Source organism: Jaculus jaculus, chromosome 16 (assembly GCF_020740685.1).
Source record: "Jaculus jaculus isolate mJacJac1 chromosome 16, mJacJac1.mat.Y.cur, whole genome shotgun sequence".
Taxonomy (NCBI): Eukaryota; Metazoa; Chordata; class Mammalia; order Rodentia; family Dipodidae; genus Jaculus; species Jaculus jaculus.
Window position 1 is genome coordinate 31125030 of NC_059117.1, and position 13159 is coordinate 31138188.

Below are 13159 nucleotides of genomic sequence, written 5' to 3' on the forward strand. Positions count from 1 at the left end.
TTTAGCTGGAAGTTCTTGCCATATTTTCTTTTAATTTTTGCCAATAACATGAACAATGTTAGTGTTGTTTATTGCTATTTGTTAGCATAGACAAAATAATGCTGTATATTATAAACCTAAACCCACATTATCATGAATTATTTATCTGTCTCTTGAATTATATGAAAATAAAAACAGGAACTTCACAAATTTACTAGAGCTCTTTACATATAAAATCCAGGCATTAACATCTTAAAAATATTTCTTAATAAAATTTAAGAAAAACTCATATTATTTTTCCAATTATACATAGTAATACATGATTAAAGTTTTTAATGCAAAACAATTTTTTATTAATAATTGCTCTCAAAATGAATCTGTTTTCTAAATCTGAATAAGCTTAAGACTATTTTATGAATGTATTCTGTCTTATTAGGCAGCTCCAAAGAACCACAGAGGAGAATGTATTCATTTACTGTCACTTACAGTTGTAGAAGGTACATTCCAGTGTTCCTTTGGGCCACAGCAAACCTCTCAGAACGACAGTAGAGGGTTTAGAATGTGGCCAGCAGGGAAGGAAGGTTACAACTCAACTGTGCTCACCAGCCAACACAAATGCCAATCTGTAATGTGGAATGTTGTCTCAGAAGAAAGGAGGGAAAATATATACTTTTTAAGAAAAATTTTTAAGAACTTAGAAAACAACAACAACAACAACAAAAAGCCCTTAACCCAGAAGTTAGGTTTGGAGGAGGGAGCTCTTGGAGATGTGTCATCAGAACAGCCTGTGGGCTCTTAGCTCGGCAGCAACTAACACGTTACTCTGGTCTTTGAGCCAGTTTCTTATCAATTCTGGATGTCATTTTCTTCATTTATGTAATTGAGCTGGACTAGATGTAACTTCTAAATGCAGGAAAATGAACTTCTGTGGATGTATGGAATTCTATAACAAAGCACATTTATTTAAAAAAATACTGGGTAAGCCAGGCAGGGTGGCACACCCCTTTAATCCCAGCAGACAACAGTAACTATTACCTCTCCATCCTCCTTGTACAAAAGGACTCGCCCTTGCTGATGCGCCCCGCTGTGCTTACTGAGTATGGGCAGAGTCTGATACTTCAGGGAACACATTTGCTTTCTGGACATGCATGCCACCTCTTATTTCCCCCCATGTCTTATCTTTTCCTACTGTCTAGAAAGTAGATTTGAATCAAGTGTGGTGGCTCATGCCTGCAATCTCAGCACTGGGGAGCCTGAGGTAGGAAGATTGCTAGAATTCGAGGTTAACCTGTACAGTAAAGTGAGACCTTGTCACAAACACAAGGGGGGAAAAGGAAAGAAAGATTTGCTTATTGCCACTTTGACAATGAAAAAGACCTAGTAATGTTTAAATTTCAGTCCTGGAGCCACCATACCAGAACCAGCAGTCTCTTAGCTCTAGACTTATTATATTACAATTACAGAGGCAAAAGTTTTAGTTTGCATAAACTACTGCTTCTCACTCACCATGCCATAGCTTAGTAAATACTAACTCTTAGAGGTATTGGAAAAAAGCTTTTTTTTTTTTTGAAAAGTCATCCTAACATTTGTATATATTCAGTCATACTGTCAAACAACATCTAAGAAGTTGAATACTTCAAGTTCAAGAGATAATAAGACTATTTTATGAATGGTATCAGCGAGGGGCTCAGGTTTAAGGAAAAAACATCTAGGGAATGAACTCCTTTAGGTAGAAAGGGGGAAAGGCCAGGCCCTTCTGACTAACCTGACCTCTAGTAAAGTGGGGGCTGGCTGGATGGCTTAATAGTTAAGGCATTTGCCTGCAAAGCCAAAGGGCCTAGGCTCTATTCCCTAGGACCTACATTAGCCAGATGCACAAGGGGGCACATGCATCTGGGGTTCATTTGCAGTGGCTGGAGGCTCTGGCACACCTATTCATTCTCTCTCTCCCTCTTTCTCTGTCAAATAAATAAGTAAATAAATACAAAATATTTTAGAAAGAGACAATGTTGGGGGCTGGGGAGGTAGCTCAGTGGACAGAGTCACTTGCTAAGCAAGTATGAGGGCCATCCACACCAACACTGGGTGGGTATGAGAGCCCAGCTGTAACTCCACTGCTGGGGAGGCAGAGATGGGATTCATGGGCAAGCTGGAGAGCTAGACGAGCCAAATTTGCCAGCCCTGGGTTTAAGTAAGAGATGCCACCTTAGTAAAAAAGGTGGAGAGTGATCCAGAAAGACACTTGACAGCAACCTGTGGCATCCATGCATACCCACATACATGTTCACCCACACATCCATACACATACATGCACAATATACGCAAAATGATAACGCAGATTTAAACTTTTGCATCACAGGTAATATTAGAGTTGTAATATTTACCTACCAATAGCATATACATCAACATATGTGTAAATTTTAGAATATTTTCTTACAATGTAAGTATACTAGATACAGGTTTGAGGAATGTAGATCAACTTAACATAAAAATGGATGTGGGAACGATTCTGTTAAATGAAACTCACCTTGAAAGCATACATGTACATGCAATGGTTTCTCTTGGTTTCCTTATCCATAAACTTGATGGTCAGACACTTGACCATAGTCTTCACAAGACGTGTGATTAAATGCAGTTCAAAGCATTTCATAAGTGACCAAGGAGTTGTGATTAAACCTTACTACTTTCAAAAATATATTTTATTTTTATTTATTTGATAGAGAAAGAGGGGGAGAGAGAGAAAGAAAGAGAGAGAATGTGTGCATCAGGGTCTCCAGCCACTGCAAATGAACTCCAGACATGTTTGCCTCCCGGTGCATCACAAATTCAAAGCCAATCTAAGCTACTGGTAGAAAAGAATGTGGTAAAGAATGAGGAAAAAATGAATCTACTGGCAATACATTATCCTAGCTGTATTTCCTTATCTGTTATTTCTATGAAAAATGACTTCACTTTTCCAATGGCAAAAAGTGAAACAAATATTCAGAAAAACGATACAGAGTATCTGCCATTGCATTCTGCACACAGTAGGTACACAATTAATTTTGTTGATGACACTATAACAAAAGATTGTTTTGTAAAGAATGATGATTGTTTTTAAGTTTTTAAAATATGCTGTATTGATCTACATCATATATACATGAATTAATGGTTGAGGTGCTAACCTGTGAAGACTAAGGACCCATGTTCAACTCCCCAGATCCCACATAAACCAGGTTCACAAATTAATGCATACATAAGGTAGGATATGCACCCAATGCACGTGTCTGGAGTTTGAGTTCAGCGGCGGGAGGCCCTGCTCTCTTTCTCTCACATATACTCTCACTCTGTCTCATAAAATAAAAATAAATAAATGGCCCGTTATGTTGGGCTTGTCTCAAATTTTTTTTAAAATATGCTGTGTTCCAACCAATTTAAAACAGGTCCTGAGAGGCTGCATGCTAAAAGGAAGGCTGTAACAGTTGGAGGTAGTATTTGGGGCTCCAATCTTGGGAACTTTGAAGGAACCATGCAGCAGCCCTCATGTGTGCTAACTACAACCACAACATGCCACAGGTTTATTTCTTGCTCACATTTATGTCCTTGGTGATGTAGAAGAGGCACTGTGCTGGTGGTCTTTCCTGGAAGAACAGTTTACCTCATCTGGAAATGGTTGAATTAGTGGCAAAGGCAAGGAAATTACAACCCACAGGAAGGCTGTAGAAGATTCTACTTGGAAGTTCACCCCACATGAACCTTAGGGCATGCCACAAATATTTCAAACAATACAAAATTTACACAGTAACGTTCCTTCTAAACAGAACTACCAAATTGCTCCCTTTACCACCACCACAAATACCTCTCTTATCTTTTCCTCCATCTTCCCCAAAGCATGAGTCTTTAGTTTTATTTTCAAATGCAGTAAATATTATCTGATTTCCTCCTTCCTTCCTTCCTTCTTTCCTTCCTTCTTTCCTTCCTTCCTTCCTTCCTTCCTTCCTTCCTTCCTTCCTTCCTTCCTTCCTTCCTTCCTTCCTTCCTTTCTTTCTTTCTTTCTTTCTTTCTTTCTTTCTTTCTTTCTTTCTTCCTTTCTTCCTTTCTTCCTTTCTCTCCTGCTTTCTTTATTAGGCAATTGATTTAGCTTATGCTATATGGTTTTAGATGTTAGATTTTCCTCAAGGGCCTGCTCCCAGTATAACACTATTGGGAGGTACTGTAGACCTCTAGGAGTATGGCCTGGTTGGAGATACTCAAGAGGAGCCCTTAATGAGATTGAAGGGCTGTGAACCATTCTAGCCCATTGCTTTTCTGTTGATGAGGTGTGTCAGACAGCCTCATGTTTCTGGGATGAATCTACAAACCAGACACAAGTCATGGGAGGAGGAAGGGATTTATTGAAGTTTACAGATGCAGGGGAAGTTCTATAATGGCAGAAGAAGCTTTCCACTTTCACATGTTCAAGCATAAAGAGGAAAGTGGGATGTAGAGATGACTTGGTGGTTAAGGCACTTGTCTGCAAAGGACCCAGGTTCAATTCCCCAGTACCCAAATAAGCCAGATGCACAAGGAGGCACATACATCTGGAGTTCATTTGCAGTGGCTAGAGGCCCTTGCATGCCCATTCTCTCTCTATCTCTCTCACTCTGCTTGCAAATGAATAAATAAATACAATTAATGAAAAAAAAGAAGAGAAAAACCCAAAGCCACCACCAGCACCACAAACAAGTACATTATAGGAACTCCAGGCAAAGCTCAAGTACTTTTCATACCTTTAGACTGGAATTCCAAACCTACCCCCACACCTTAGGGCTGGACCCAGGTAGCCAGGTAGCTGGAAATCTACAAAGCTTTAATAAAACTCTTAAATCTATTGGGCATTCAAAACCCTCACATTCCACCTCTGGCCCCCAAGAGATTCATAACCATGTCACATTGTAAATTGCATTTAGTATAATTTTAAAGGTCTCCACAGTCTTTACCAACTTACGATAGTCCCAAAGTCCCAAGTCTTCTCTGAGATTTAATACTGTTGCTTAGCTTGAGTCCTGTAAAATAAAAAGAAGTTATTTAACATATAAAAGAACAGATTAAGCATTTTCAACTGTTATGAGGCATAGCAAGGAGAGACTAGAACAATGTAAATTCAGTAACCATCAAACAAACACCTGCAATTTAACTACAGTATCATAACCAGTGACTGACAGTCTCTGGATTTTTCAATTCTGCCTCTCCAGCTGGGCTGAATAGCCTGGGAAAACTTCTATCCCAAGCCAACAGCCTCCATGTTTGTCCTTGTACAGTCCCGGAATGTCTAAAACATCTTTGGGTCTCCATGTAAATCACAATCCATCTCACAATGACTTCACCAGCCTATCAGGATCATCATGCTCTGTCTATAAACCACCTCTCAGCAGCAACTCCTGGGACTGTGTGTATTTCATAACTACTCCATGCACTTTTTCATACTTTTGGAATCAATATTAGGTGTGTATGACAAGCCATATATTTTTTTTAATTTTTATTAACATTTTCCATGATTATAAAATATATCCCATGGTAATTCCCTTCCTCCCCACCCCCACACTTTCCCATTTGAAATTCCATTCTCCATCATATTACCTCCCCATTACAATCATTGTAATTACATATATACAATATCAACCTATTAAGTATCCTCCTCCCTTCCTTTCTCTACCCTTTATGTCCCCTTTTTAACTTACTGGCCTCTGCTACTAAGTATTTTCATTCTCACGCAGAAGCCCAGTCATCTGTAGCTAGGATCCACATATGAGAGAGAACATGTGGCGCTTGGCTTTCTGGGCCTGGGTTACCTGACTTAGTATAATACTTTCCAGGTCCATCCATTTTTCTGCAAATTTCATAACTTCATTTTTCTTTACTGCTGAGTAGAACTCCATTGTATAAATGTGCCACATCTTCATTATCCACTCATCTGTTGAGGGACATCTAGGCTGGTTCCATTTCCCAGCTATTATAAATTGAGCAGCAATAAACATGATTGAGCATGTACTTCTAAGGAAATGAGATGAGTCCTTTGGATATATGCCTAGGAGTGCTAAAGCTGGGTCATATGGTAGATCAATCTCTAGCTGTTTTAGGAACCTCCACACTGTTTTCCACAATGGCTGGACCAGATTGCATTCCCACCAGCAGTGCAGAAGGGTTCCTTTTTTTCCACATCCCCGCCAACATTTATGATCATTTGTTTTCATGATGGTGGCCAATTTGACAGGAGTGAGATGGAATCTCAATGTAGTTTTAATCTGCATTTCCCTGATGACTAGTGACGTAGAACATTTTTTTAGATGCTTATATGCCATTCGTATTTCTTCCTTTGAGAACTCTCTATTTAGCTCCATAGCCCATTTTTTGATTGGCTTGTTTGATTCCTTATTATTTAACTTTTTGAGTTCTTTGTATATCCTAGATATTAATCCTCTATCAGATATATAGCTGGCGAAGATTTTTTCCCATTCTGTAGGTTGCCTCTTTGCTTTTTTCACTGTGTCCTTTGCGGTGACAAGCCATATTTTTAATTCAGGGATGATATAAATCATAACATTGAAAAGCAGGTTCCTTTCCCAGACTACTCTTTTCAAAAAGAGTTTATATGTCTATCATATTTTTTCCTCAAGCATCCTTCCCATTGTTTCAGTGTAAAGTTGGGTCATCTTCCTTCCAAATGTTTATGTATTTGACCAAAGAAGCTTTAGCAGCCAGTCTCTCTGCTAGTAATTTTAAACTTGCTTGAGTTTCTCCACCATCACATTTTAAAACTCTCAGTCCCATATGTTTGGCCAAACACAACAGTCCATTAAAAATTTAACCTTAATCAAATTCTCTGGGTATGGGTCATAGGATGCATCCACCCTTTATGTCAGTAGGCCATCTTCAACAAAGTTTTGTGTAGTCTTTCCCTTAGAAAGTTTATAAGCCAAGCCTCCAAATAAAATTTTCTCTGTACTTAGCATTTTCAAACTCTTGTCAGAATAGTCCATAAAATTTGGCTTACCATCCCAGACGGCATCTTCAATTGTAAGCACCAACTTTCCTATTCCTCCAGCACACAAGTTCCAAAAGACCAAATTCCACATGCTCAGATTTATCTCATCAACTCCATTCCTGGTACCAATTCTGTAGCAGACAACCTCACATTGCTGGGATGAACCTCCCCATCAGACATAATTTATGGGAGGAGGAAGGGATTTATTGAAGCTTACAGATGCAGGGGAAATTCTGTAATGGCAGAAGAAGCTGGTCTGCTTTCACAGGTCCAAGCAGAGAAAGAAAAGCCCCAAGCCACCAACAGCGCCACAAATAAGCACACTTCAGGAACTCCAAGCAAAGCTCACTTTGCATGTCTTTAGACAGGAATTCCGAACTCACCCCTACACCTTAGGGCTGGATCCTAGGATCCACCAAGTGACACCTCCTCAAGCCAGGTAGCTGAAAATCTAAGAAGCTTTAATAACACTCCTGAACTATTGAGTGACATTCAAAACCATCACATGAGGTGATCAGTTTCTTCTGCCACAGGATCCTGACATGGTCTGCTTTGCTGGAGATCACTGTGGTCATTGACAAGAACCTTCAACAGGACCCACAATAAACCTTTTTAAATATAAGTTAGTTGCTTAAGCTATTTTGTTAAAGCAATGGAGAATAAATACAATTTGAAGAATATTTCACAAATTATGTCTAGTATGATGTTTTGAAATATGTATGTATTCTTGGGCAGGAACAAAAGCATTCTTGAATGGCTAAATGGAGCTAATTAACATATCTCATTACCCATATCTTTTTTTTTTGGCAAGAACATTTAAAATTTACTCACCATTTTTTTTTTCTTTTTATTTTATTTCAAGGTAAGGTCTCACTCTGGCCCATATTGATCTGAAATTCAGTATGTAGTTTCAGAGTGTGCTTGAACTCTTACCTCTGCTTCCTGAGACTGGGATTAAAGGCATACACCACCACACCTGGCCATTTACTGATTTTAAAGAAAGAAATACATTGTTGGGCTGGAGAGATGGCTTAGCAGTTAAGTGCTTGCCTGTGAAGCCTAAGGACCCCAGTTCGAGGCTTGGTTCCCCAGGTCCCATGTTAGCCAGATGCACAAGGGGGCGCACGCGTCTGGAGTTCGTTTGCAGAGGCTGGAAGCCCTGGCGCACCCATTCTCTCTCTCTCTCCCTCTATCTGTCTTTCTCTCTGTGTCTGTCGCTCTCAAATAAATAAATAAATAAAAATTAAAAAGAAAGAAATACATTGTTATTAAATATATATATCTCATGTAGCATATCAGATGTCTTGCATTTATTCCTCCTGTCTAATAGAAATTTTTCATCCTATGACAAATATGTCCACTTCACCAATATTCTCAGCCTGCTTCACTTTGACAATCACCATTCTCTCTGCTTCTATGAATCCACATGGATATTTCTTTGATTCTACATTGACATCATGCTATCTTTTTCCCCTAGTTTCATTCACATTGTTGAAAGTACTTCATTTCCTTCCTTTTTCAAGCTGGGTAATATGCTATTGTGTATACCTCATATAGCTTGATAGGTTACTTAGGTTGATTTGGGTTTATTTATGGTATTATGAATAATACTATGTTAAATGAGAGAGTACAGATGACTACTTAATATCTTCGCTTTTTCATTTTTTTATCTTTTAATACCTTAGCTTTATTTATTTATTTATCTATGATAGAGAGAGGAGAGAGAATGGGTGTGTCAGGGTTTCTAGCCATTGCAAACAAACTCCCAGATGCATGAACCAACTTGTGCATCTGGTTTATGTGGGTTCTGGGGAATTAAATCTAGGTCCTTAGGCTATGTAAGCAAGAGCCTTAACTACTAAGCCATCTTTCCAGTAACATTTTGATTTTGTATGCACGTTTACTCAGTAGTGGAACAATAATTCTAGTTTAAGTTTTTTGAGAAACCTCCATGTTACTTTCTCATCAGCAGCAGACCAAAGTTTCTTTGATTTCTCAGGTCCCCTCCACTACTTAATACCATTTATTTCTTGGACGGGAGCCATTTTTATGTGTGTAAGGGGATATATCAATATGTTTTTAAGTTCACATTCGAATGGTTAGAGATGCTGAGCATATTTCCATAAATCTCTTGGGCCGGTGTATATCATCTTTTGAGAAATGTCTGGTTAAGCCCATAGCCTATTGTATGGGTGAGAGTTATTTGTTTCCATGCTATTGAATTGTCTGAGCTCTTTGGATATTTTGAAAATTAACCTCCTACTGGATTGATGCTTTAATAATATTCTCTTCCCATGTCTGGATTGTGTCTTCACTTGAATATTTACTTGGCTTTGCAGGGGACATTTTAGTTTTCTGTCTTCCCACTGTCTACTTTTCCTATGGTGGCCCATGTCTTTCATTCCTGTCCAAGAAATCATTATCATGGAGGTCTTATGTTTAAATTGAATCTATTTTTAATTGTTTTTATGTGTAATATGGAAGAAAATAATCCAATTTAATTCTTCATCATGTGAATATACAACTTCCTCAAGCTTTTTCATAGAAAAACTGCCTTTCCTCTATTGTGCATTCTTGCTGCATTTTGTCAAAGATAAACTGAACAAATATTTGGGTCTATTTCTAGACCTCCTATCTTGCTTCAGTCATTAAAGTTTTATAGTTCTAGCATACTGTTTTGAATATAATAGCTTTACCTGTATTCCAACTCTATAGAGGAACCCACAGGTAGAATGAACACATCTTATCTTTTTTTTTTGAACACATCTTATCTTTTTTTTTTTTTTTTAGGTAGGGTCTCGCTCTAGCCCAGGCTGACCTGGAATTCACTATATAGTCTCAGGGTGGCTTTGAACTCATGGCAATCCCCCTACTTCTGCCTCCCGAGTGCTGTGATTAAAGGCGTGCACTACAACGCCCGGCTTGGACACATACTATAAAAGGGGTTCTTAGCTTCGCTTCCAGGCTATAGGTTGGCAGTCCAGCATTGGTTGCCTACAGCCTGGAGAGTCTAAGAACCTGGTAGCTGCTCAGTCCCTGAGTCTGGCTGTCTCAGCAGTCTCGACCTGGCATGGAAAGCCTGGAGCATTCCTGGAGAACTACTGGTCTTCAGTCCATGCTTGAAGGTGGAAGAAGCTGGGCTCCATTGTCAGTGAAGGATGGTAAAAGTGGGACAGATGTACTCTCCAGTGATGGGCAAAAGCAGAAGGGAGAAAAGATCAAAGAGACTTTCTGGAACCTCTTTGTATATAGGGCACTACCAAAAGAGCTGCCCATTTGGGGGAAGGTATTCCTCCCTTAGTTAATCCTTCCTGGAAATGCCCTCACAGATCTGCCCAAGAGGTAAGACCTCTTACTTGATTCCTGATCTAATGAAGTTGTCAATGGAGATTAACTGGCACAGGATGTATTGTTAAGACAGGAAGAATCATGCACCCAGCCTTATTTCTTTTGTTTAAGATTACTTTAGCTACTTAGGAACCTTTGTGGTTCTGAATGACCTTTAGACTTTTTGTTTTTGCTTTTTGAGGTAGGGTCTTACTCTAGCCCAGGCTCACCTGGAATTCAGTATGGAGTCTCAGGGTGGCCTCGAACTCATGGTGATCCTCCTACCTCTGCCTCCTGAGTGCTGGGATTAAAGGCGTGCTCAACCATGCCCAGCTTACTTTTAGTTTTTTTTTTTTTAATTATTTTAGTTTATTTTTATTTATTTGATAGTGACAGAGAGAGAAAGAGGCAAATAGGGAGAGAAGAGAGAGAATGGGCATGCCAGGGCCTCCAGCCACTGCAAACGAACTCCAGATGCTTGCGCCCTCTTGTGCATCTGGCTAACGTGGGACCTGGGGAATCGAGCCTTGAACTGGGATCCTTAGGCTTCCCAGGCAAGCACTTAACCATTAAGCCATCTCTCCAGCCCATAGGTTTTGTTTTTTAGTTTACGTGAAGAATGAAACTTAATTTTTATAAGAAATACATTGAACTTGTACATATCATTGGATAGCAAGGTCTCTTTGATAACAATTCTTCAAATCTATGAATATGAAATATCATCCATTTGTGTCTTCTTCAGCTTTTTCATTGATGATTTCTAGTTTTCCATGTACTCCTCTTTTACCTCCTCAGTTAAACTTATTTCTATCTATTTTGTCTTTTTGGCTACTATTATTACTGGGATTATTTTCTTATTCCTTCTCAGATTGTTTTCTGCTAATGTATAGAAATGCTATAGATTTTTGAATGCTGATTCTACATCTTACAACTTTGCTAATTTGTTTATTACTGCTCGGAGGCTTTGGTGGCATCTTTATGCTCTATATATAGTTATATTGTTTGCATACAGGGATAATTTAATTTCTTCCTTTCCAATTAGATGCCTTTTGCATTTTTTTTCTCTCTTGCCTAATTGTTTTGGCTAAGACTTCCATTACTATGTTGAACAGAAGTGATAAGAGTGTGTGTCCTTTTTCCTAATCTTAGAACAAAATCTTTCCAACTTTTCCAACATCAACTGTGCTCATTATGGTATTTATTGTCTTGAGGAACATTCCTTCTACACCTAATTTTTTGAGAGTTTTTAACCATGAAAAAGTGTTAAATTTTGTCACATGCATTTTCTGTATCTGTTGAAATAATCATAAAACTTTTTGTCCATCATCCTACAGGTTTATTTATACTGTACTCCACAAACATCTCTTGTATTCCAAAGACAAATCCCATTTGATGGTGAATGTGGCTGTTTGAATGAAAGATGTCCCACACAGACTCATGTGTTTGAATGCTTAATCCACAGCTGGTGGTACTGTTCTGGAAGGCTGTGGAACTTTTGCAAGGTGGAGCCTTGCTTGGAAGAAGTATGTTACTGGGGGTGGGGCCTTGAACTGCTACATATAGTCTGGCCTTGCTTGCTGTTCTATTTCATGCTACTTTCTTCCCGCTGATGTGATGCTGGTTTCCTAATAAGGCATGCTTTCCCCAATCATGATGGAATTGTGGGCTGAAATAAACCATTTCCTTCACTAATCTGCTTTTGGTCACATATTTTTGTCCCCACAATGAGAAGGTAACTGATTCAAAAAAAAATGCTACCAAGAAGGTTGACTGTTGCTGTGACAACCTGACCTTGTGCTCCTCAGTCTTTTTTTGAATCGGTTTGCATGAGGAATATTGAAGAATTTGGAACTTCGGACTAGAGAAACGTCACAATGCTATAAACAGAGTTTAGTGGGCCATTCTAGTGGGATTTTAGAAGACCAGAAAGCCAAAACAAAAATGTAGATTGTAAAAGCTCATCTTATAATATATCAGAGGTAACAAAGACTTTGTCATTAATTGAGCTAGAGGTAGTTCATGTGATACATGTAATATTCTGGCAAAGAAAGTGACTACATTCTGTCTCTGTCTTGAAAACTTGAATAAAGTTAAATATATAGTAAGTGCATTACCAGCTGAGACATCTAGCACCCTTAAAAATTATTTGATTTTTGCATGCGTGTGAGTGTGTGTGTACATGTGCACTCAGGACCTCTCTTCAGGAATGCCATCTTTTACTGCCATATCTGGTAATTTATATGGATAATGGGAATTAAATTCAGATCCTTAGATTTGCAAGGCACACAGGTTACCTATGGAGCTACCTCCTCAGCCCTAAAATTAAATATAAAAGCAATTAACTAGTATGTTTACTGGAGTAAATTTCAAGGCAGAATTGCTTTACTCTGGTATGGCTTATTTTGGCTTTCCTCATACAACGGAAGAGTCAAAATGTGATAAGGAAAAAAAAATATGGAGTTTGACAAATAAAGAAATGAGAACAAATTTAAAATCATATGCACAGAAATGGTAGCCCTTTTAGTTGTAACTACTGAAGAAATTAAAGGTAAGCTAACTGCTCTCCATTCAGACAATAGGAAAGATGTCCTGAGGGCAAGACCCAACCCATTGAAGGCTCAAAGTAGGAGGAATGTGAACTCTTTTGAAAGGAAAAGATCAGAAGGAAGAATGCTTATGGAGGCCTTTTGTTTCCCAAGGTCAGCATGTAAGAGGCTGCTATAGCTGTGTGCCATGGCTGCCAGGTTTCCTTCCAACCTAAGGGCAGAATTTAGCATCATTTCCCACATGGTACTGGTTTCAGAAGGATAAAAGATGCAAGATTGGTGTGTGTGTGTGGGGGGGGGGGGG

At 38.8% G+C, this 13159-nt stretch overlaps 1 protein-coding gene across 1 annotated transcript in view; it reads right to left on the reverse strand.

Annotated features, from left to right (window-relative positions):
* Prps1l1 (phosphoribosyl pyrophosphate synthetase 1 like 1) overlaps positions 1–13159 on the reverse strand; it is a 70690-nt gene that overhangs the window by 51634 nt on the left and 5897 nt on the right. Inside the window, 1 exon segment of the mRNA XM_045136046.1 lies at positions 4946–5003. The gene's annotated coding sequence lies outside the window, so the exon portion shown is untranslated.